This window comes from Anopheles stephensi, chromosome 3 (genome assembly GCF_013141755.1).
Source record: "Anopheles stephensi strain Indian chromosome 3, UCI_ANSTEP_V1.0, whole genome shotgun sequence".
Lineage (NCBI taxonomy): Eukaryota > Metazoa > Arthropoda > Insecta > Diptera > Culicidae > Anopheles > Anopheles stephensi.
In genome coordinates this window covers 54602073-54626800 of record NC_050203.1, presented here as the reverse complement: position 1 = coordinate 54626800, position 24728 = coordinate 54602073, and the positions used below count along the sequence as shown (strand labels likewise).

Here is a 24728-nt window from a genome sequence, read left to right as displayed (position 1 = left end):
ATCCAAACGTTACTCAAAAGTCTCTCACTAAAAAAGTTGCTAGAATGAATTTTTCATGTCACTATCCTTTTTTACAAACTTTTAGAGAATATATACTTTTACCGCGCTTCATTATCAGCAATCAGTTAAAATCAAAAGCAAAATTTGATTGCACATCCCCCATATTACTACAACTTTTGATAGTAGGGTACGCCGTTCGGAATACCAGCCAGTTCAAATTTACTCTCTCACCGTTGACACGTTCCAGAGCAGAGAGAACAGCACATCGCCTGTAACTCTCTTTCTCTCGCTTGTCAGCAAAACACAGCTGGACTCTCTTCAGCACGTGCTGACAACCATGGTTCGCGAGCCGCAAATTGTGCGCTCGTGCTCAGTTTGAATTGTGAGCTCGGTTCGTACAGAAGGTGCACGCGTGCCCGTTTTCCCAGTGTGTGTGTGTGTGTAAGTAAGTGTTGTGTTGTGCCGCACTGCATGTCAACTGTTGTTTCGGTTCTATTGTGCCCGATTTGGAGCGCCTGCAGGCAACGGTGTGTGCGTGTATATGCGTGTGAAACAAAACAATACTCGAGATGGAGTGCGATCCGCTTCATTTCACGCTGCCACGGGACGAGATTGTTTTGGTGTGCACGCAACAAATTGCAAGAACGTGCAAGACTCCTAGTAGCAGCAGCCAGGGAACATGATTGATCTGGGTGTGGAAGCTGCTGTTGTCTTACGATGTGTTTGAACTTGAACAACAAGTACTGGCTGGTGAGAAAACATGAGTAAACACCGAAGTAGTGTGCCCTGTGTGCTGTTCTTACCAGAATGTGGTGATAATGCTGCTGAAAGCGTTTTGTTTGTGATGTGAAGTGCCGATGCTTCTGTGAGAGCACCGAAACACCGAAAACTACAGCTGCCAAATAACAATCCCCAAAACGGCAGTCGTTGGTGTGTGTGCTAATACAGCTCCAAGTAACAATTCTAGTGCGTACCAGCCGAATCCAAGCAATCCTCGTTACCATCGTAGTTGCCCTTGCAAGTCTAGTCTGACAGATGTGTCAAACTGGGTATTTTTCAAAACAAAATCTCTTGTGCTCCACTTTGCGCCCGCCCTACGCTTCGAAACCAGTAAAAAAAAACGTCATCAAACTCACCGGTGACCCTGAGCGACACGGAAGCTGCTACCGGAGAGAGACAGAGAGAGAGATCACTGGAACGTGCATGGCATCCTGCGTGTGTTTTGTGGAGATTCGTCTGTTCGTTGCGAATATTTCTTTTCCTTCAATTACTTTTGCACAAAACGCTCTCTTCCGGAAATGGAGAATGCGTATTTGTTGTGACTCTCCTACGGGAGTAGCGCAAAAATTCTTACGCGCGTATCCTGATAATACAGGAAGCTATTGGTCGTGAATTACGCAAATTACGAGAAAATTTATTTAACCGAACGAAACATGACACAGGAATTTGCAAGCGATTCTACGACTGCTACGTCTATTTTTAAATTTTCCCTCAAAATTTTGTCTTTCCAGTGAGGGAAATTCCCCTAAATGCTTTTTTGTTTGCTGCACACGTTTTCCAGCATTTCTGCTCTTTAAAGCACCCTCTCGTCCTCCTTTCGTCCCGCAATCCTCTTCCGTTCCACAACTTCCTGCTTTACCCCCCGTGAGACAGCGCCTGCATTGGATCCGGTCCTTCCGCTTTTTCGGGCGAGGGATCCCACTTTTGCCGAAGGGTGTTTTTTTATTTCGGTTGTTTGTAGCGTTGGTACGAACTCCACTACGGAAAGGAAACGCATTTTCCTCTCGAGTTTTTCTCTCGCAGCAGTGTGGTACGCAAACCAAAGAGCAAAAGGACGCGCCCGTGCGCATGTGATGTTCCGGGACCGGGAAGCTGGCGTTCATTGATTTCATTGAAGTTTTGTCACCTTCACACCCTTCCTTGGGCGGACACGAGCTAGAGCAGAGTACGGAATTACGCGTGTACAATAGTACGGTAGAGTGTGCGTGTGTCTGCGCGGTACTTTCCACAGGGCCTCACAATACTCGCTTGGATCAAGTGTATTATGTCCGCAGCCCGGCATTGTGCAGTGGGTGTGTGTTGAAGGTTGAAGTACGGTTAAAAAGGATCTTTTGTTTTTCTCTTCCTCTTCTATGAGTTTTGGGCATAAAGGGCACTTGGAGCTCCTGCGAACCTCACGAATCGCCTTTTGTTACCGGCTGTGGGAGATTGCTTCTCTTCTTGGTAGTTTTGGGAGTTTTGGGCGAATTTAAAGCACGCATCCCGCTCGCTGTTCTGTGTTTGACTGATTATGAAACTTTATAGCACCCATCCAAGGCTAATCTCCCATCCTCTCATCAATGTTCCATCGGTGTCCGGAGCGTGATTAGGTCGAAATCAGCTGACGTTTACACCACTGACACAAGCTGTCAAATCGTGAGCGGCCAATGCTATCTTGAATTTTTGTTTACGCCAGATTACAGTTGCAATCCATCATCATCTTGTGTTGTCTAAAAATCCGGTTCGCCACTCGATAATTATAGACAGAGAGAGATAGGTCGAGAGAACCTCCTAAAATGTGGGTCCAATTTATCAGCTGGTGATTTCATAATGATTTCCGAAACGGACGGAAGATGTTGCGCGGATGAACAGTTAACCGGACAGACAGGAAGTGGCGCTCCAACACAAAGCTCGTACGTGTCTGTCTGTTCCAAATGTAGTAATCCTCTCGAACAAGCTGTTGGCGCCGGTGCACGGCAACATCGAAACCAGCTGTTCCATTCCATGTCACACTCTTCAAGGGCGGCAATAATCAGCCACCAGCTAGCCAGCCGCGAGGTGTCGTGAAATATAATTAAAAGTGTCAACACGGGGGGAACACACATCCCGCCAGCCAATGCGACCCAATCTGCTTCCGTGTGACGGTTTCCGTAACGGGTTTTTCGGTTTCGGAATGTCATTACATATCATTTTCCCCTTCGTTCACCACCCTTTCTCAGTTCCGTTTGATGCGTCGATCGAGCTCGGAGTGCTGTTGAATGATTTCCAAAACCGCAAACAAAAAAGTGTCAGTGTGTCACGTAAAAGTGTAGCGAGGAAGGAAAGCAAAAAAATAACTAAGCCGTGTTTTTGAGGAGTGGAATTTTTTGCGCCCAACATCAGCATAACGAAACCAACTGTGTATTTTTGTGCGCGAGTGTGATTGTGTGTGTGTGTCAAAGTGTGTGTGTGTGAGTGATTCTAAAATCTAGTTCCAAGTGTCGATCAAGGCATTCTGTAAATATATTGTATTGTTCTGAAAATTTTGAATGTAAAAAAGTTACACCAAGCTCAAGTGTGCCCAGTGCTTGAATAAAGTGTATTCTATCCAGCTGCTACAGATCCTTTCGCGGTGTGATATATGGTATCGAGTGTAATTTAAGGTGTCGTAGCTTACGGAATGTTCTGTGCAGTGCAAGAAAAGTGTCGCCAAAAATTGTGAAGAAATAAGGAAAAGCACTTGACCAGAAGAAAAGCGTGGAAAGCTGCTTCAAAGGTGGAAAGGAGATCGCTTCACTACAAACAGGTAGGTTGAAGTATTTTCAATTATTTTTTTTCCCATTATTTTTAACTACCACTGTTTGTTAAGAATGAAAACATGTACAGTTATGAAGCTTGTTTGTAAAATTACCATTTGGAATATTATAGTTTTTAATAAGCTAATTTCATATTTAACTGTGCTTGGAACCATGACGAATACACAAATGATACATAAGACATACTAAGAGATATTTATTTTGATATCATAGTCTCTTCTCTTTTTACAACAAGATAGAATGGATGCATAAAATATTCAAAAAATACTAGAAAGATACTTCATTGATATTTATTTTGCTCGAATCTTCTTTTCCTGGTCGGATTACTTACCGTACTGCTGCTTCATCTTTGGCACTACAAACTGTAGAGGTATGAGCCTATCAGTTCTGTCAATCCTGTGTAAGGGGAGACAACCCGAAAGGGATTTGAAATCCGGCCTTGCCGTTTGAAGGCCTACCTCCTCTACCGGTTGAACGTTTTTTCTGATCGGACTAGTAATTCAGTATTAAAAATAGGATCGTTCTTTTTTCTCTCTGGCGCTACAACCTCGAGAGCTCTTGGCTTGGCACTACTAGCCCCTAGTAGCCCTTGAATTTGATTATACCCCTTTAGAATCGTTATGGCACAGAAAATTTACGGAACAGATAGATTAGATAGATTTTAAAAAGATTATAAGCAGGACAGCGCCTGCTTCGTCTATTTTATATAATATTAACTTCTTTGATTCAGATAAAATTGTCAGAGGTAATGAACTTTTAGGACAACATTTCAGAGCTACTATACTGTTAACTGTACTAACTGTATAAACTAGAACCCTTTGTTTATCGTATATGGAGTCATATTCACATCTGGAGACTTCTTCTTCTTCATCTTCTTCTTCTTTGGACTAACGACCTCTTAGGTCATGACTGTCCTTTCTGGCTTACTATACTTAAAGATACCATGTAGTTGGATAGACAGTCCTCACTACGGGGGAACGGTCCAGATGGGATTTGAAACCCCGGTCTTGCCGTATGAAGACCGGTGCTGCTGCTGTTGCATCAACCACTGGGCCCCATTCTGGAGACTAAAATTCGGATTTACATAACGATACGGAAATACACACACAGGAAATTGCTTAATGCAATTCTTTCGACAGTCCTATTTTTTTGAAATTTATTTTAAAGTTCCATCTATGTTCTCCAAGAATGCAAAATCATGTTCAAGATTTTATTAGACTAAAGAAAATTCTTGAGTGCATTTTGAGTATGCAACCTTTTCCGGATAACCACAAAATCACAGTAGTTTGATGTTTTTCCTACGCTTTATCTTCAACATTGTTCACTAGATAACGTTATACTTTCACAGGGTCCGCCAACATAATTACACCGAAAGATCAATCAAACAATTAAACGCAATTGTTTAACGCCCCACATAAAACTGTGTAATCCAATTCCGCTCAAGACCTTGAACCCCCCCAAAACCGAGCCATTCTGTTTATTGCATCACCATCGCACAAACTTCCAAACATTAGCCTAAACATAAATATTCATTTCAATGATAATTGGTCGGTAACAACAGAACGTCTTCCGATTGGCGCCGCAAATAACAACCCTCCCCGGCCAAACCACGATCTACAAATTGGTGGTGCCTCGGAGATTGCAGAAGATGATTGGCCTGTACCTCACTATCAAACGGCAGCGATAGTAACATTAAAATAAACATAAAAATTGTAGCTAATTTAAAGCGTCACGATATCGTATCATTTTCTGCAAACCGAACCGGCCCACGAAGTTCCGCCGCCAATCCGACTGGCGTAACCTCAAATTGGCCATTTTTTTGTGTTGGGCTTCTTGGTGCGGTGCGGTTTCGTTGCTGCCTGTTGGGCCCGCGGAAAAGCAGCAGCCAGAGTCAAAATAAATATCTGGAGCACAGAAACTCGGCTATGAACGATCGCTTAATCGCAAGCGTTTCAATATTTTCTCTCCAACCAACGCGCGTCGGATTTTCCTCCAGCGAACCTCCCTTTCACTGGTGCGCGGTTCGTTCTTTATGTGTGTGTATCTTTTCACCGGATAGTTCAATCATGGCGCGTTCGATTGACCTGAATCTAATCCTGCACCGAATGCGATGGTTTGCCACTCCATCGTAAACCCTTTCCCTGTCGGCTTTCCGTGCCCGGGGTTGCTTTTCTTTGCTCCCCCCAAACCAAACCAAACCATTCCAATTCCGCAAACTACATAGAAACTTTAATTTCAGTCTAGTTTAAGGTGGTCCGCTGCGGAAAGTAAGTAACGTGTAAGTGACGTCCGTACAGCAGGAACACGAGGGTGCGGGTACTTATCAACGAGCGACATAACCGCAAGCAGCAAAAACCTTCTCCTTCTCGGAGGCTCTAACCGGCCAGAAAGGGCACAACGACAACGGTGTTCGTTTGATTGAAAGTGAGCCAAGACGCTCACGCTGGTACACTTTCGGTTGAATAGATACGCGGCCGACGCGGTTAAGATTTGCAGCTGCAACCGTGTGTGGGAGGGTTTGGAGACGGTTGAGGATCGCGTGGGTTTTTTTGGTCGCTTATACCGGGGCTCTTTTGAAAGGCGCTTCAAGTTGGGCGCGCTCGTTGGTGGCGAGGCGATGGCGAGATGTCTGCTATTGCTTCTAGGTATGGGCGGATACGTGAAGTAAACGATCGTTTCTTTTCCTAATGTTGGGAAGCGAATGAATAGTGTTGTACGGTTGAGTGTCCTATCTTGGCGCAATGGGTCAGAAGTGGTTTGTTTGGCAAGTATTACTCTTGTAATCAATCTGGACAAAAAAAAATTGAACAACAAGTTAAAACAACAATCTAATTGCACGTACTTTAACACAACAATAACAAAAAAACAACCTAGGTGCAGAATTGATGAGTCATGTAATGTACCAAACACATATCCAAATGGAACTTGTGTAGGCGACGATCTTGTAGTCACTAAAAGGTGGTTCCTTCAACCTGCAGGCAAGTGTCTTCCGAGCGGTTGGCAGGTCGAAAAGAATTTCTAGAAAATTATCCAAACGAGCAGGTTTGGGGTACGTCTCGATGACTTCGGCGTGACATCATCACGCGTTTGTCGGTGATTTTTATCGAAACACAAGTGAACGGACGTAAAAGCCAGCAAACAAACAAATGGTGACCGCGGAAGTACAACACCGTTAACGGAGAGTGCGTCCGTTGTCGGCGTGTATGATTTGGATTGCCATTTTGAAAAAAAAGAAAACATTCAATAATTCTATAATTACGATTTTATCAACATAGCCTTTGTCAAAGCCGCACGTAATATGCGATATTGTTTTAACATGCCGTCGTCAGGTTTAACATGGTAGGGTGACGGTTTGCATTAACGTCACTTTATATTTTGCTTGACTGCTGGGACAGACACATTGGACAAAAACATATTAATTATTGCATATTTTGATGATATGGTTTTAATTATCTTTAGTAGATTCTAGCATATAAAGCTGTAATATGTTTTGATTATCGTCGACATCGTCGCCGGTCTTTATATGACAGGACCCGCGGTTCAAATCTCAGCCGGACCGTTCCCCCGTAAAGAGAGAGAGTCTATGGACTAACAGTCTTCGTACGACGGTATATTCGCTTGTATATTAAAATATTTTTTTCAGGTAATGAAGAAACTTCCTCTAGTTAATCAAATTTGGAATACGAAAGCCTCATTTATTCTTGAAAAAAGAAACATTGTTTGCTGTACCATACATGAGTAAATTTAGCTCTTGAATTAAATAATATAAAATGTAACTTTAGACCAGTGATCAGCACACTATTATCCAAATGGGCCAGATGAGGTATTTGATAAATCGCTCTAACAGTTGTTGGATTGGGACCTCGACTATCCAAATGATATTTATTTTGTTTGATACAGACAGTTGGATTGAATTTGTATAATTTCTCATTTATTATCTTTCTTACGACATATAAACATCAAAATATTCAGCCTGTAAATGCCAGGTGTGTCTTCCACATTGAGTAGATGTACCATAGACTCCATATTTTCCGGCAGTTATTTTTCGATTTTTTAATTGTTGCATCCCTCTCAACATTCTTCTTTATTTGAAATCCATAAGAATAGAAAAATGCTTTTGTCATTCATAAAAAAAAAAATTGGTGTCTTGTGTTAAAATAGTAATAATCCTACCTAGTTACAATTTTGCCGATATCTGTGCAATACCTTCACCGATGACATTGAGACACATTTTTGCGTATATCGTTGCACGCTCGGAGCACCTTGAAGGGCACCGGCTTGTAAATAGATGCAGTGCCATTTACCGACAACCCCTGCCAGTTAGTTTGCCGTCGTTACGAACATCACCGTGAGTCGAAGGGCAATCGTGGGTAAGCGTTGGACGAACGAGCGTGGGTGGGTGAACCACGCTTCACAGCATAAATTTATAGCAGACTGTGTCCAGTGACCGTTCCACCTCAACCCAATCGCTTCCCTCTAAATAGCGCGACATTTAACGCATCGTGTTTCATCGTTCGGTATCATTATGTTCTTCACTACGCCCTTACGATCGAACCGTTCAAGAATCGTTGGGGAAGACCTGTAAGCCATAGCCATGGTCATCTTCCCTAGCCAGCTCAGCTGTTACCTCCTACGTGTGGTGCACACAAGAAGCGGGACTATTTTTAATGTTGGGACCTTATTTCTCTTCTCTGCTGCAGCTGCGGGATGCATTATGAGTGAAACGTGTCGTCTGCTTGCATTTGGAGTTTTCTTCGCCTTTTGATACGGCACAGTGGGCCGAGGGTAAGCGCACGGAGACAAATCTGTTTCTGCTTCCTTCTCGCTTTTTCCCTTGTCACACTGGCACGCGACCTCTGTAATGCCAGGAGCGTAAAATTTGTCACAACACCACATTCACCCTGCCTGAAGGGTGTCAGTGTGTGACGCAAAGTTAATAGCTTATAGCACCGTGTGCCTTTTGGGGGGTGGGGAACAAATGCATTGAATCGTTTCCCACCGTCAAATGTTTACTTCTGAATTGAAAAACAAATTGACTTCCACGCTATTGCATCGGTCATGGGAAAGGGTCACATCGCGCTGGCCGTGTGATGAAAGTGCCCATGTGATGTGGTGTCATCTGCTTTCTCATCACACGATTCACGATCAAAATCTGAATCGCCGTGCTTACAATCGAACCGGGGAAGCATAAATTGGGCGATTAGGAACCAAGAACCTGTGGAAGGAGTATCGGGCACGAAGGTATAAAGCAATCGAGCAGCCGGCAAACAATTACATTCACGGTGCGGGCGACCGTAGCCCGGCCAGCCGGCCAAACGACAAATGCCACAAAGGTTTCGTAACATAAAATCGTGCCCATATTGTGCCCGGCTCGGAAAACGGCTAAAGCGGATCCGTTGGGGCGAGTTTTATTTCTTCGTGGCCTTTTCTTTTTCTCTCACTTGGCCCACTATTAGTGTCAGTGGGAGTTTATGGGCACGCGTTGGTGAATGCTAGAAAGGAGCGAATGAAGCGCTTGAATTTGATGAAAGATGAAACCAAAATACCGAAATGGATGGATTTCGTAATTCCCTTTTCCCAGCGCCCCCATGCTGGGCAACGCTTGTTAAGCTGCGCGTTCCTTACCGGTGCATGATCGTAAAAGATCGAATGAACGCCCAGGAATAGATTGATTGTATCTGCGGGCCTACTTTAGTTGCTCTCACTCGCGCCAGCGCCAAATTTATGATCAGCTTCTTGCAGTGGTGTGTTTTCGTTTGTTGTAGTTTTTATGGGAAATGCGAGATAGAACGGTTGAAATGCGCTACAGGAAACAAAATGCTGAACACTCTCTGTCGGCCAGTAATTAGGGCTGACAAGTAGTAAGATAACGATAGGAAAGATTTATTACGGGCGTACGGATTAATTCGATAAATGTCTTGAGTCGAGTGATGTTTCAACAAACGAATTTGAAGATCCACATGAGATGTATTCACGACGGTAACGCACGACTATGCGTGTTTTTGGACTGGACCGGGGTGATGATGGGAAGCATAACGTAGAGTATTAGAAAAACAACCTTACTGAATAGATTTGTGTCAGTACAACACTACCTACATAGTATTTGTACCATGTTTATACTATGTTATTTAATTCTACGCCATAAATAACTAAGATCCACAAGTTGTTTGTCGCTCGCTCGATCGTTTTGTTAGCTTCTGCTGTTTATAAGGTTAAAGATGTCTTTAATGTTTGTGACATTTGACTTGCATCTCCCAGTCTCTTATAGCTCTCTCTGACCCCAGGTTGAAGTAAACTGATCTCGCTGGTCCTTGCAAAGAGTCCTGAGAGTCCTAACAGCTTATGTTGGTCATTGACATTCAATAATTCAGGGTGGTAATTATATAATTGTGTCGTAAGACTTTACCCTGACTATGATGTCATATGCGGTTTGAAGTCATTATAAATATGGTAGCATAACATTGCAGGTGCTCTGCCATCTTCTCTCAGATTTTTTGAGTGGTGTTAAAGCCTTGAAGTTTCATACATTCTAGCTTTCTATTTCACCAAAATCGCTTCTCTCCCATACCTCAGCAATAGTTTGAGTTCCGCACATCCATTTCATATCACTTCGGCTACTACCTTTGTGACGCCTGGTTGTTCTTCAGTTTGCTTGCTTGCTGGCAGTACTTATGGAGTCATCATCTACTTACGTAGGTTTTAGCTGTTCTTTGAAATGATACTTCAATAATTCACCAATGTACTGTAAGGAATGTCTACCTCCCTGCGCCTCTACCTCCTGTCAACTGCCCAGCGTCCCATCACATGTCATCTGTGGTCTGATCTTGTTTTACCTGCTATTCCTTGATTTACCTTTCTTGGTAGAACGTTTGACGTTGATAACTTCGCAAGTTTTACCCCACTTATGTTGTCTTAGTGTACGTTATTAACAAACTTCAGTTGAGTTGCATATAGCATGTTGCATGTTTTCCTTTTTAAATAAAAATATCAACTTTACTGATCATTATTACCTTAGTGCTTTTTAGCAACCCGTACGAAAGGCTGACTACTTTTCTACGGGTAAAATTAAGTCACAGAAAGCCAGAAATGGCAGGCCGAGACCTCTCGAGGTTGTAGTGCCACAGAAGAAGAAGAAGCTTTTTAGCATGCGTTTATTACCGTGATTTACAAACGTGAATAGGAAGCTTCCACGTTATTGAAAGAGTCGCGCATAATCTCGGTACTCATATATACAATTAATCAGTTCATCAGCTATAGTTCCGTTCTGCCCATTGTCATTAATCGTTATGTGTTGCATAAAACAGTGATAAGTGATTTAACTTCATTAAATGAAGCATACCGCATGTCAATGGGGTGGTGCACTCAAACCGATCTGGAAATTAAATTCCTCACCCACACAGAAAGCCTCCCTTCGTTTTGTGACTGCACCCACATCCCACAACCCTATCCTGAACCCGTTCAACTATCAAATGTAAACCTTTTCACCTTAACAACCTTAATCATGATTGGCAGCCCTTTCACTCAAGTACTCGACCAGAGCACAGTTTGTACCGAAGCACAAACCCGGAGTGCACGGATTGTGCAACATGTTTCTACTTGCCGACTGTATCGGCATTATTCTCGATGACGCGAGAAGGTGGCTCGAGTTTTATGCTAGTGCACATGAATTGTGCTACAGAAGGACCCAACGACACACACACAAAATTGGTCACACTCGCAAAAAACATGAAAATGTAAAACAAAATCAACGCACGTTGTATAATGTGTTCACCATGCCCGGCTCGATGTGTAATGGCGTATTAATGCGATTCATTATGCTCATGGCCAATTAAAATGCAAAACAAAGACCGCGCGGGATTTTCGTTTCGATTTCTTGTATTTTTTACGAGAGATAGAGAGAGACACACACACTCGGGATGAAAAATCTGTTTTCTTGTGCTGTTTTTTTTTGTAGTGGCTTTTTCACCGATAGACAGCATCCGGTCGGGACGGGATAGTCATGCACGTGCCAATCACAAATTGTGGTTAAGTTGTTTGCGAAAAAGTTTTTCCCTTTTGTCCCGCTGTTTGTCGCACTGTCTGTCTTCCCGCAAAATAAAGGGTGACGACAGTCGTATCCATTTTTACCAACATTTTACTTTTGCCTGATTGGTTCTTTCCGCTTCTCGTGGTAGTTATGATAAAAATCGTTGACTGCACAACGTCACTAAGCCATCGTTTCTTCTGTTGGAACCCCCCGTCCTGGCCTCACGATAAAGCTCGATGGATTGTGGTGTGGAGAGAGTTTAATCCACCGCAAACACGTGCAACGTCGTTCCAATCTTATTAGGACGATCAGCAACTCATCAGCGAGAAATCAGCGTTCTTAAATCGTGTGTGCTTTGGGAAAATATTCTTCCATCTTATGTATGTGTGTGTCCCTCGAGTTTTCACGGGGGTATTTTTAGAGTTTTCCCTTGTTTTGTTCCTCTTCTTCAGCACAGCACAAACCGATACAAACGGATATCTTGTGTTGCGTGATTTCTTTATTTTCCTTCATGTCTCACCCTCTTTGGGATGGCTTTTGCAACGAACCCACACAACTCACCGGGGATGATGCATCGCGGGCGGTTATGTTTTTACATGCTGTTTGTTTTGCTTTATGCCACTTCTCGCCCTGGGTCGGGCTTTCCATTTTACCGACCGAGTATTGCTACCCCTGTGTGCAAGGATTTACAACGCAAGGATGTAACGAAGCGGAAAGCAAAGCGAACGTTTTCCCCTTCTTTCTGCTGACGGGTTTGTTATCAACGTTTTTACTCCTCCTCGCCTCCTCCGAATTTCCCATTTTCCCTGCCCCCCCTTCATTTGCAGATAGACATGCATGATAATGTTCCAACCTCCCCTCCCGGGTATTCTCTCCCCCCAGTTAAACAATACGTCTTGTACGCACCACGCACCACGTGGAGGAGCGTTGAAATGTGAGGTTAATTTCTTCATCACTTTGCATTACGATTGCTCATTGCTGACGCACACATCAATTCCGCCCTCGGGTTAGAAGGGCTGTAGGCAGGCGAAATAATCACTGCTAAAAGCATGGTGCCGGATGGTTTCGGAAGCGTGTGTGTGTGACCGTTTCTTAGTTGCCGGTAGCAATGGTAGAAGTTTTTCGGTTGCCATTGGTCCTCTCGTTCCGTTAAAGGGATGCTCCATTTTGTCGGTGGTTTGCTAGATAATAGAAAGCGGAAAACATGCTGAGCCAAGCAGGAAAACTCCCTTTTCTCGAAAGGTTCGCAGCGATCATCGGCGTCAAGGAAAGCTAGCGAACTGCAAAAAGGTATTGTGTGTCTCGAGCACTCCCCGAAATGGATGCTAATGTCAAAAGCAAATATTACTGTTGTTGGATGTGTAAATGAAGGATTAATTTAAAGGAATACAGTGGGATGGTGTACGGTTGGAAAAGATTCTCTTGAAAGGATAGTGAAGTGCTGTGCTGGGATATTTTGCTGATATAAGCAGAGCAGGTTTTAGTTTGAGGTTTTTCGAAGAAACGGAAGATGTGATGGGAGGCCACCACCGTTCAGTCGCTCTATTTCTTCCTAAGCCTTCCTAAGATGCACTTCTCAGCAACGTGCGGTCCTTCCTTAGTCGGTTGGCCATGGTTGTAGCGAACGCACAGACGAACACAAAACCTGTGGTGCAATGATTTCTGCTCAATTACGGTCAATCAACACCATCTCCGGCGTGTCTTTGCCGGACCAAGCTAGGGTCCGGCCGTCGCCGAAGCAAACATGAGAATCTGCTTCCAAAGCGCAGGCGACTCAACCAAGCATAAGGGTTATGTTGTGCTGTTGTTGTTGTTGCGTTGGGGCGCTGTTTGCGTTGCGCATATTAATCAGCTGCCAATGTGGACCAAGAAACGTTCGGGGCCCGGACGCTGCCATTGAGGCGAACAGGGATTGATTGTTGGTAGTTTTCTCGCCCTTTCTCTAGTTTTCCGCACGTTTGCTATCGAAATTAATCGCTCGCAAGACAGAACACACGCGGGCCGATTTAATGTTTCAACTCGACCGACCCCGAAGGGGATAGTTGTAGGGAAGACCCAGAAGAACGCAGGCAGGTTAGGCGGTGCAGAACGAATCATTTCTTGCGGTGGGTGAAAACTTTGAAAGAAGTGAAATAATTAGTCAGAACCCGTACCTCGTTTCCGTCGAACAAGCCTTCAAGTCTTTGCTATTTTTCCCCGTTTACGGTTCGGTAGGCGAAAGTGATGCGTTTCGGGAGAAGGTGCTAGGCCGCTCGATCGAGCGCCCCAATTAAGGTGTTGCGTGCCTGTCTTCATCTTGCCACTTTCGTCATGTTTTGCGTGCGAATGCTTATCTTACGCACGTCCAACAAACCTTGCGCTACCTTGAAAGTGATGGTAAACTAATGGGGGCTGCGTTCTCTCGTAATCGGAATCGGTGGATTCGTAGCAGATGCAAAAACAAACCCCCATTGTGGACATTATGATGATCGTGCTTTGTTGGGCGGATTGGCAATTTCTAATTTGTTCGTTCAAGCGAATAACCGCGGCTGATGGATGCATACATTATAGGGAAAATTTCTACTCAGCCAGTCTGGGAAGGGTAATATGATAATGGTCCCCGGGCAAGATGGTTAATGTTGATCCGATTGAAGGCTCAATCAATCGGTGGTTGCTTTTGATGGCGAGTGAACAGGTGGCAGAAGGCGTTCAGCTGTAAACGGGCTGCTGCTTCAAGTGAGTAAAAGTTAAATTCATGTGTTATTTTCTTAATCGATGGCTTATTAAGAGTAGTGAGGTTTTATTTGCTGATAAGCCGCAACGAGAGCAGATGTACTTTACTCGCCATTTGACTGTACGCACCATTAACCAGCTGGTTAAGGTGGATGCATTCAGAATATATGAGAATATATGAGTCTTGGGACTTTCACGTCTGTGTGGTCCAGTGCCATGCACCGGACATGAAAATCTCTTAGTAGATCGGAGTCATCAACATCTTCTAAAACAGAGGAAGGTTCACCTTAATATCTATTGGATATCTGTCAGTCCTGCATATAGGGAGACGGTTTGGATGGGATTTGATCTCTGGTAACGTACCACCAAACCGGCCCATCTATAACACATCCTCTCCAAGTCTTTATTTTCTTGTATAGACATATTTTATTGTTCAATGTTTGTATAAAATAATAATATAACACAACCTTTGTATTATATTCATAATAAAAGATAATATTTCATTTTAATTACGCACTTAATATTACTACTTCATCTAGCCTCTATCTAATGAACAATGTTCCAGATCCTACTCTTTCTGATGTCCAAAATCACGCGTCATTGGTAGTTTAAACAAAGAACTAAACTTACTTAAAAACTTCTACCTTCCACAATGCTTTTCCCACCAAGAACCACCTAAGAGGGCAAAAGCATTAAAAGCGTTGGAAGATAATGCGAGACGTTCACACATTCTACAAAAAAAAACGAACTTCGCAGATAAAACGACAATCACAGCCACAAAATTCAAAGTGGTCTTTCCTTTGTTACACGAGAGTGATCAAAATTGTCCACCGTAGCAAAAGCAAAATAAAAAAAGGTGGTACTGTGTAAGAAGTACATCTTCACGGAACTACCTCACCGATAGACCACTTTACAAAAAACCGTCCATTAGGCGGCCGAGTGGGTAAGTATGCCGAGTTTGGGAAAAGACACTTTTCAGTAAATGCAGCACAAATGCAGCACACTCACTGGCATACTGGCCTAAGAATAGCCCAGCCTCCGAAAGAAGACGAATGACAAATTTGTGCACGCTGCTGCTGCTGCTGCTCCATGCTGCCTGCAGGCCCTGTGTGGATCTGTTTCCAGCAAATTCTTTCCTTTGCGTGCCTTCGTAGCTGAGGACGGTTTTTGTGCGTATACGTTCCATGCGGTGGAGCATCTTTTTCGATGGGGGGATTTTTTTTTAGAACGCCTTGCGTCTTTCTCCCGTTTCATCTTGTTGTTGTGTGTTGTGTGCTCCATTTGTGCGATTCGTCTTCGGTGTCTTGTGGATGCCGCCGTTTCAACACGAAGCACTGTAAAGCGGACCGGACAGACGAGCATAATTTGTGACCTCTTGGGCAGAATCTCTTCCTTCTCCCAGCCCGATGACCCCAAGTCCATGAGCATCCGTGAACAAAGGCGAGCGAATGTAAGCAATGAAGGAAAGCGAACAAGAAAGTAAAATCCCATCTCGGGAAGAGACCTAGAAACGAACACGGCGAAAGGTTTTTGAGGGTTTGAGGGCCATGGTGTCATGAAAATTATGGTTGCCGCATTGCATGTCCGTTATGTATTTATAGAACAGCCGGAGCCGCTGTGGGCATTCCGCTGGGCCTCTCACAACACGGGAGATGGACCTCGCTTCGAAAAACTTTGCTCCAAGTGTGACTTTTTTGCTGCGTCCTACCCCGGGAGCGACATTTCCGATACGGCCAAGGTTGAGTTCACTCACGAAGTTTCCGCAAGACGTTACCGGGCCGCAAGAGACACACGAAGTTGTGCCCGGACCTGTGCTAAAGCTTTTAACCATTCGGTTCGTCTGCTGCCTGTAGCGCTTCATTGGCACGAGGGCCTGTGGTTGGTTGACTTTTAGCAGAGAGTTTGTGTTACTTATTTTCCCTCTGGTTCACCGGCTCACGTTTATTGGAGGTCTAAACAGCAGCAGAGCAGCGACACGTTTCGGGGATTGCTATAACCGTGGGAGAACCATTTCTACAGAATGATGATGTCGACAGCGATGGTCTATCCTCCGGGGTGGCCTTGGCTAGCGAAATAAAAGCGAAATCGTAGAAACTTGGGTCATGGTTGCGATTTCAGTGGGTTTGGAGCACAGAGCGCTCCAGCGTTTTGTTCTTATTATTAACAATATATTAAAATTATATTATTTGGTTCAAGTTATGCTGAAAATGAGGCTATTTTACAATATATAAGGAGTGTCTATTTAAACTCTCGTCATGATTTGGTTAAGATCACAGTATTTGATAGCTCAATACTGTACATTCTTTTTAAAAAAAGCATTGCCCTACACGTTATCCTAGGCCTCTACGTCTAAATGTGTTCTTTGTACAACATTTGCCAGAATTCGGTGTATTGTACACTTCTCCCATATAAATCGTGTCGATCGCCACAAGCAGATAAAGTCATCTCCGGCACACAAATGCAAACACTAACAAACGACCAACGAGCAACAAAAGGTTCATCCACGGGCTAAAGGTGCCCTCAGGCCCTTTACGGCCGGTCAAATGAAACTCGTGGAGCTGGAAGGTTGCGGCTGGTCCATTCATTTTTCTGTTGCTCCACCACAAGAAAACATCCAAACGGACGAAGAACTATGCTCCAGTTTCTTCGTCGAGATGCTTGCGTCTCCACTACAACTACAAATAATGATACAACGATCAATAAAGAACGCGAGGTAAAAGAAAAGTACACCGACAGGAAGAGGTCTGCCCAGATAGCGCGCGATATTCTGAGCACGAGTCACAAAAAGCCTAAATTTATAGATCCCATTCTTCGGTATTCGACCTCAGCCTCTTCTCTCGAATATCCCGCCGTACAGCTGTAGCATCATCGGCTTTTACGCGGATCCCTTCTGTCCAACCAAGGGTCCAAGGGAAACCCACAGCTGTGCGGTGACGAAGATGTGGTTCCAAAATCTGTAACAATCGCAAACCGTTCGTGCAGCAGCTAGCTAGTACAGAGGTACACGGATGGAAGTTTGGCCGGAAAACTTGAGTCGCGAATTTTCAGTAACCGCGAGCACAAACGAGCCAGCTATGGGGAGGATGGTTAAGTGGGCGAAACTGTGATGGCGGTGCCCGCCTTACTTAAAAAGGAGGGTTATAAAAGGCTTTCCTGTGAAGAAGTCAACCGGCTGGCTGTAGTCTTTGGTTTATTTGTTTTGTTTTGTTTTTCTCTTGGAGCTCTTCTCATCTCGATCCCACTCTCCATCTCTCTATCATTCCTTCTCTTCGGCAGTACAAAATGAAACCTTTTCTTAAAGTGTAGCCTGACTTATAAGCGCAGAGGTGGTTTCTGCCCACCGGGGTCGGTATGAGAGGCGGGTGCACAACTAAAGCCACCGAGAGAGGTTTTTCGTAATGCGATAATACGCGTTGCTAATGGTAACGGGCTCGCGGGCGGGTCTCCTAACTTACCGCCGTCCCGTTTCGGAAGAGTTTCTTAATTTGGGTGATTATTTCGTTGAATTATGGTTAGTGCTCAAGTGGGATAGCTTGACAGCGCAGTCCCAGCTCCATCGTTTCCCCACACCTTCCCAACTCCTACTAGTAGAGCCCGGTATGTCCGGTAGCAGTCGGAAGTGGGAAAACAAGTGGCTCAAAATTGAAAATATGAGCCTCTTTTTCGGGAGCAACATGATGCCGGTTTTCCGGTAGCTTTATGTCGAAAAATGAGCTCTGTCGGGGATAAGGCTTAAGGGTTGTTTAGAAGAAGACGAAAGTAACAATTGTGTAATAAAGCCTCACGAAACGTGTTCGTTTGTGATTATCCAAGTTTAAAAGTACAAAAATATTTGTCCTCAATTTCTCGCCTGTAACAGTGCGCTCGTGAATATTCGGACAATGCATAAATTCATTACGGAACTGATTTATACGTTGTGTCTCCTCTATTGATTCGTTATGGCCACTTCCACCCATCGGCTGTGACCACCCTCCGGCTTACATATATCGTAAGCAAAAGTGAACCGCTCCAAGCCTCCCGACAAAAAAAAAAAAACAAACCAAAAGAAAACAAGCCAATCGATTGTGCCTGGTTCGTTAACCCGGAAGGTCGGATCCGGCAAACGGGCATAATGGCCGGAGAGAAAACCGAAACGCTTTATCGGAGTCTGTGGCAATTCCGAATCCAACATCGAGCGATGCTTGGGACCCGGGACTGTCATTTGGCTTGTTCTAACGAACAGTTGCGGTGTGTGTGTGTGTGTGTGTGTGTGGTTTGTTTTTCCCTTACTCACAATTCTCATTGGAGGATCGACGGAAAAGGGCATTCGGTACTTGCGGGCTCAATAAATCACAGTTAGCTTATGCATGTACAGCACCGGACCGTGATTGCTAGTTAAAGTTTCGAGACGCGCTCTGTACGATGGGATTTGAAAACGACGTTGGAAGGGCAGCGAACTGGGTTTGTGAACCCCCAAATTGAACAGATTGGAGACGAGAGCTACGATAAATGTACGCATGGCACACATGGCGTTTGAAACCGGAGCACAGATTTTAGAAAACTGCATCAAACAGTTTTAAACTCCACTGTTTGATTTATTGGACGAAGCTTGTTTAAGTTGGATAAATTTATCATTTTCGGTTCAATTTTTACTGCAAATAATTTAAAGTAATCAAACGTTAGTTAGGAAACGATTAAATAATTATGTTCGTCACATCAAACCAACACTCAACACTTCCCGCTCTCCCATGTGACAGACACAAAGCTAGTTTAATTTCCTTCCATTCCGGCTTAGGCACACTTTTCGCCCGCTCCATAATCTAGTCACGCTGGCGCTCTGTGAAACAAGCGATGCGGTAATGTCTCTAGTTCATAATAAGAGAAACACACAACAACAGCACAAAAAAACCTGCCCAACTCCAAGTAAACAGGCGTTACTGATGTTAACTTCAGCAAAGCTTCCCACCTCGATGGGGAAGATTAGTTTTTCCGCCCGTTTTTCACCGGGGTTACGTTAACCGCTACCGAACCGCACGGTTAGCGATTGCGTCGGCGCCTCTGTGCGGCAAATAGTTAGTCGCGGGTCTGTATGTTTTACACTGTCGACATGCGGTTTAGTACTGGCTTCAACCCCTTTCTGTTACAACTTTCCCATAATTCTCACACTTTAAGTCACTCTCGTCGGTACGGTAACATCTGTTCGGTGATCTTTACCGTGCGTGTCTTCTCATTACCACCCACAAGAGCCTCCATTTCCTCCAGCCCCCTAATGGGAGGTAAATTTTCGCAACAAAATCAAATTAGTAGCAGTCGAATGTGAACGAACCAGAGATTATTTGGTTGTGCAGGGTGAAAACTACTCGACGGTGAAATCCTGTGATGTCATGGTACGGGATGGATGGATGGAGTGGTTTTGTTTTTCGTGTGCTCAACGATCTCCCGGTTGCATCACGGCACATCGCTCAATTATCGATCTTCTCTGCTGTTCCGTTGCAAGCCGAGCTAAAGTATGCTTTCGTGGGGTTTGTGAAGCTGTGGGAAATGGGAACGAAAACGAAAGCGAAGAAAACGTTGTTGCATATTGTTTTCACGCTAAAACTATCGCCATAAGTCACACACACACACAGCACAATGAGCAGGCTAGTGAGCTAATCATCGAGGGTTTGCAGGGGGATGGATGCCTTATGTCATATGCGTTTGTTGTCCATTGAATCATTTAGCTGCACCTTATGGTGGTGAATAAATTTATTGGTAGAAAAAATATGCATCATTAATATCGAGTTTTGATGGATGGAATATTTCTTTCGTGAAGTTAATTATTGAAAGATTTATATGATTTTTCATTTCTGTTGCTTTGGTTTTACAATTCTTCAATAATTCAAATGATAGGAAAATAGCTTGGGTTGAATAATATACAATGCAAGGTGAAGTTTATAGTATTGATCTATACTCATACAGACCATGATTTGGTATACTAAAACCTATCGATTCTCATTCAGATCAACCGTTTCGTCCATTTCGTACGACTACTTAAAATACTACTTGCCAGCTTTTAAACTGACTATTGCTTCTATCATGAGTTAGATTGAAAAAAAATTGTTTTAGCTGATATCTGCAAAATAGAAGTTCAATATTTCAGCAGCAAAATCAAGTAGCGTGCATCAAGAAACAGTTTACAACTCAGACGCCCATTTTATGAACATCTCTTAATCTGGGGAAAACTGGCCATGGGGAAACTGGCGAGACCTTATTATGGTGTATAAATTATACATATACATTGTGTCCATGTTATCAGAATGGAACCGGACGATCCAGCTTTTTTATGCCGTATAAATGGTGTCAATATCCACCATCATACTTTTGGTTTTCTGCATTATGTCTAGGTCGCTAAGATCTGTAGATAGGTAAGGCAAATATAGACCTCTCAAAGATGCAATTCTAACAAAGAAGAGAACTAACAAATTTAGTAGTTATAGAGCATTGGACTAGTTTGCCAGGATGTATGAAGACCTTACACAATTTTAGTTAGGAATCATCAGCCACCAGGAATCTTCATAAGTTCCTAGATTGCAATTTTCTGACAATCGGTTAAACGATAACTGCCGTGCCGTATAACACCTTGGCCTCTCTGGCTTTCTGTCACTTGATTTTACCCGTAGCCAAGCAGTTAACCCTGCGTACAGGGTGGTGGCCTAGATGGTGGTGGTTTGAACCCCGGTCCTGCCGTGAGAAGACCGGCGCCGCTGTCGCTTCGGCCACTGGAAGCGCTGTAGTTTATTTATGATATTCAATATTCATTTATTAATCTTCAGATTTTGTTTTCCAACTTTATAGCTTATTAAAAGCTTCTTAAATTGCCTTATGATGTTGTTAATTGTTAATAGACTAACATATAGGTCAAAAACACCATTTGAAGCATTATCTTATGTTTTGTTTTGAATCACTGTACAAATAATTTCAAATTGCAAGAAAAAATTTCCAAATTTCCCTTGAAAATCATTCTTTATGGCGTACTTCCCTACCAAAAGCAGTTAATGAAAATTCACTAGCCCAACACCGATCCTCGGCGGAATTTTCGTTCCATTGTACGTTAAATGTGGTGTTAATTTTACGAAACCATTTCCCCAGCAACGCTTCCCTTTTTTTCGCGTTCCATAATCATATTCTTAGTCTTTCGAAAAACACTCCCTGCATCGCCCTTCGTTAGCGCTTCTGATGACCCCAGTTTCTATATGGGTAGAGGTGGAAAAGTGTATCTCCTCCGTCGTTTGGGCGTTTTTTTGCGACATTTGTTTTAATAATGGTTTTAATTACGCTGGATTGCTACCTTCACCCAGCAACGACGGTTGCATTTAATTAAAATATTACACTCCACACCAAAACGCTCTCTACTCTCTACGAACTGAAACCGATACGGTGGGCGAGGTGCAGTCTCCGCAGGCTGGTGAACTCAATCATTGACTTTCCCTTTCGGTGCCGGAACGGTTTTCCGGACGCTAAACCGTTCTCTTCTTCATCTCAATTTATTACACGGCGTGGTTCCACGAGGAGCGCTCCCTTTAATCGCATCTTCTAGCTCATAATATTTAAAAACTCCTTCCACGGCACACAGAGTGTGTTCTATTTTACGATTCCGACAACTCCCGTCAAAACCGTCGTGGTGTTCCGTTTCAATTGTGACTGAAATCTAGCGACTAACATTCAACACGGCCCAGCATTAGTGTACGGAAGCTGACGATCACGTGGATCTTGGTGGAAGAGTCACGTTTATTAAAATTTGTGGCTCTTGCACGCTGTAGCGGTTAGCAGCGGCATTAGTATTTATCTTTTCACTTTCTGCTCTCCTGGAGGTTCGTTTTGCTGGAATCGATCTTCTGCTGGTTGCTTTTTTGTTTTTGCTTTGCTTCGTTTCACTTTCTTCTCCAACTCCATCTGTTCATTATGTTGCCATAGCATTTCGCATTCATCACTTCCGCACTTGTAGCCGTTGTAGCAAATTATGGAGTGTCTTTTGGCGGGGAGATTGGCACAAAGAGGGCGAAATTTGATGGCAATAGTGCGCCTGCCGTCTGTCGGATTATGCTTCCGAGTTTTTGACGGAGTTTGAGGTGGTTGAGTTTGCGGGAAAAACAGCAGACGTTTGACGATTCCGGGGTCGAAAAACAATGCTTCGCAAGGAAAGCTACTTTACTTTCCTCTTATCGAGCTGATGGCAGCGAGATGATAAGAAACAAATACCATCAAACCAAGAGCACTAAGGGTTGGCCACCCTTCTCTGTACCATACCCTGCTGCAGTTGTAGTCAGCTAGTGAGGGAATTTATTTTGCCATACTTTTGCCTCCATTTGTGTGGCCTGTCACACAAGCACTAGCTTGTCTGCAAATGGTTCAAGACGTTGCGACGTCGGGATTGAAATTAGCAAGACTTCTTGTTTTGCCCGTTTTGCTGCGATCATATCGTGGTGCGCTTCGTTACGTTCAATTGGATTACATTGGGTTGGCGTATTTTTTTCTTTTTCGACGAAGACCACCCGTTTGTGGTTGTGTTTGGTGTGTACGTATCGTTTCCCGACCAGCGCGCCAGCGGCAAAATCATCGAGCGAAATCTTCGAGCGCCGGTGGTGGGCACTTCGATCGGCAGGAATTAAATTATCTTCCCGGCCCGATATGATCACCGGCATAGTGCGCCCGATGTGCAGTGCCTGGCAACACGGTCGGACACGAAGAGAGCAGCTTGTCCGGTTGCTTCAGCTATTTGCATAGAATGACAAAATAAACCAATACCGGGACCGCGGGTGGCTAGACACAACAATGAGCACATCATCGGTGGCTCCATCTGGAAGTGAAAAAGAAGAAGCATCGTTTATTGAAAGTAATGGCGGATAATCCCGTCAGCCAATAAGTCAGGGTAAGCTTTTGTTTTAGTGAGAGTAAAAGGAACTTGGAGAACTTGGAATTGCGAATCAATTTAGCGAATATAATTGGAAACATTTTTGGCATATTAATTTAACCGGACCGGATGTACTGCGCAATTCCCAGCGTCCATTATCTGTAATATAATCTCATTTGATCTACATTTTCCCGGGAGCGAACCCTTTATTTACGTCGTCGCGTACAATCACACTCACCGGCCGGGGTGTAATGCGCTGTGTGTGCATAAAATTTTCGCTCGAGTTCGCGAAGCACATCTCTGCGTTCACGACCAGACCCGGAGCATGCTTTTGGAGGTGCCTTCCTTAGTGTTTGCTAATCTTAAAAGTAAACATCACCATCTTCGCACGATCACCTGACGTTGGGGCGAGAGATAGAGCGAGCGTGTAAACATGGGCTACTCTTGGCTGGGCTAGCCGGGTCGTTCATCGTGCGCCCGGTGCAGAATTGTAATTTTATTTACTCAGTTTAAATTCAGCTGAGATAATAGCATTAACGTTATTCCAGACAGCTATTTGCAGCAGGTCGCTCGTTCGCGGTGAGGAGAAGCGAGATGGTTTATAGGTTCACTTACAAGAGCCATAGAATGGGGAGTGCCGGTAGAATTTAGTTTTATTTAAATATAATTATTTGCAAATATTTTTAAACACATTCTTTTCAATTCTGACGCTGGAAAAAATGGGCCTCAATGTAGGAGACATAAGACTTTATCTCCCAATGTAACATAACACCATCCATAATGACCATTTGGCAAACGAAATTGCGCCAAATTGAAGTAAAAATTAAAGTAAAATAATTACACCGTGGCCCATGTGGCAATCGACACAGCCACGTCATACGCTGCATCTCTGGTTCGTTTTGTTATTTTCGGTAGGCAATATGCATTACCCATACGCCCAATGCGCGCTGAAATGCATTTGGTGTGGACCCAAATAGACAAAACAAAAAGCCGTAGCTACAAATGGAGGCATTAGATACCGAGGCGTAACAGCGGATTCGTAACGGTTCCGAATGGAGCAACCGCGTGTGCTGGTGTGTTTGCAATTTGCAATTCCCGCACCCTTTCCCGACCCGAGATCTCTCTCGGCAGGGCGGCGGCACGATTCTGGTGCCATGGGGCACGCGTTGCATCATCAGCCAGCTACCGTCATCACCGGGTCGTGAATCGTGTATGTGTGCCGGGTTGGGTTTCCGGTGTTGGTATTATTGTTCTTCGCATCTTTCGTGCATTGCGATGCATCTGCGGTTGCATTCCGCGACAAAAAGAAGAGCAAAAAATAGGGGAAAAATGTTTCAACCGACCCGTTGGTTGGAAGCTGGCTGGACCTTTGCATACACTCTCAGCTATCGTGGCGCATTCTTCATAGTCTCGTCCTTTTTTTTTTGGCGGGCTAGAGGTTGGTGTGTATAGTTGAGGCTGACAAAAGGAAAAGTTTGTTGCAATTTTTCGCATCCACTAGTATGTGTGTCTGGGGAAAGATAGAGTGAGAGCGGTGCAGTTAGTGCCAGTGTAAGGTCAGAACAAC

General features: G+C 44.0%; 1 protein-coding gene across 12 annotated transcripts in view; it reads left to right on the top strand.

Annotated features, from left to right (window-relative positions):
• Positions 1-372: 372 nt before the first annotated feature.
• The window catches only part of LOC118513378 (mucin-5AC), a 182285-nt gene continuing 157929 nt past the window's right edge, over positions 373-24728 (top strand). For 8 of the 12 annotated variants that reach the window (XM_036059037.1, XM_036059035.1, XM_036059038.1 and 5 more), the window contains exons 1-2: positions 377-441; positions 2979-3544. The gene's annotated coding sequence lies outside the window, so the exon portion shown is untranslated. Of the gene's footprint in view, positions 528-2978; positions 3545-24728 lie in introns of all 12 variants that reach the window. The other 4 variants (XM_036059036.1, XM_036059028.1, XM_036059030.1 and 1 more) reach the window with 4 other exon arrangements.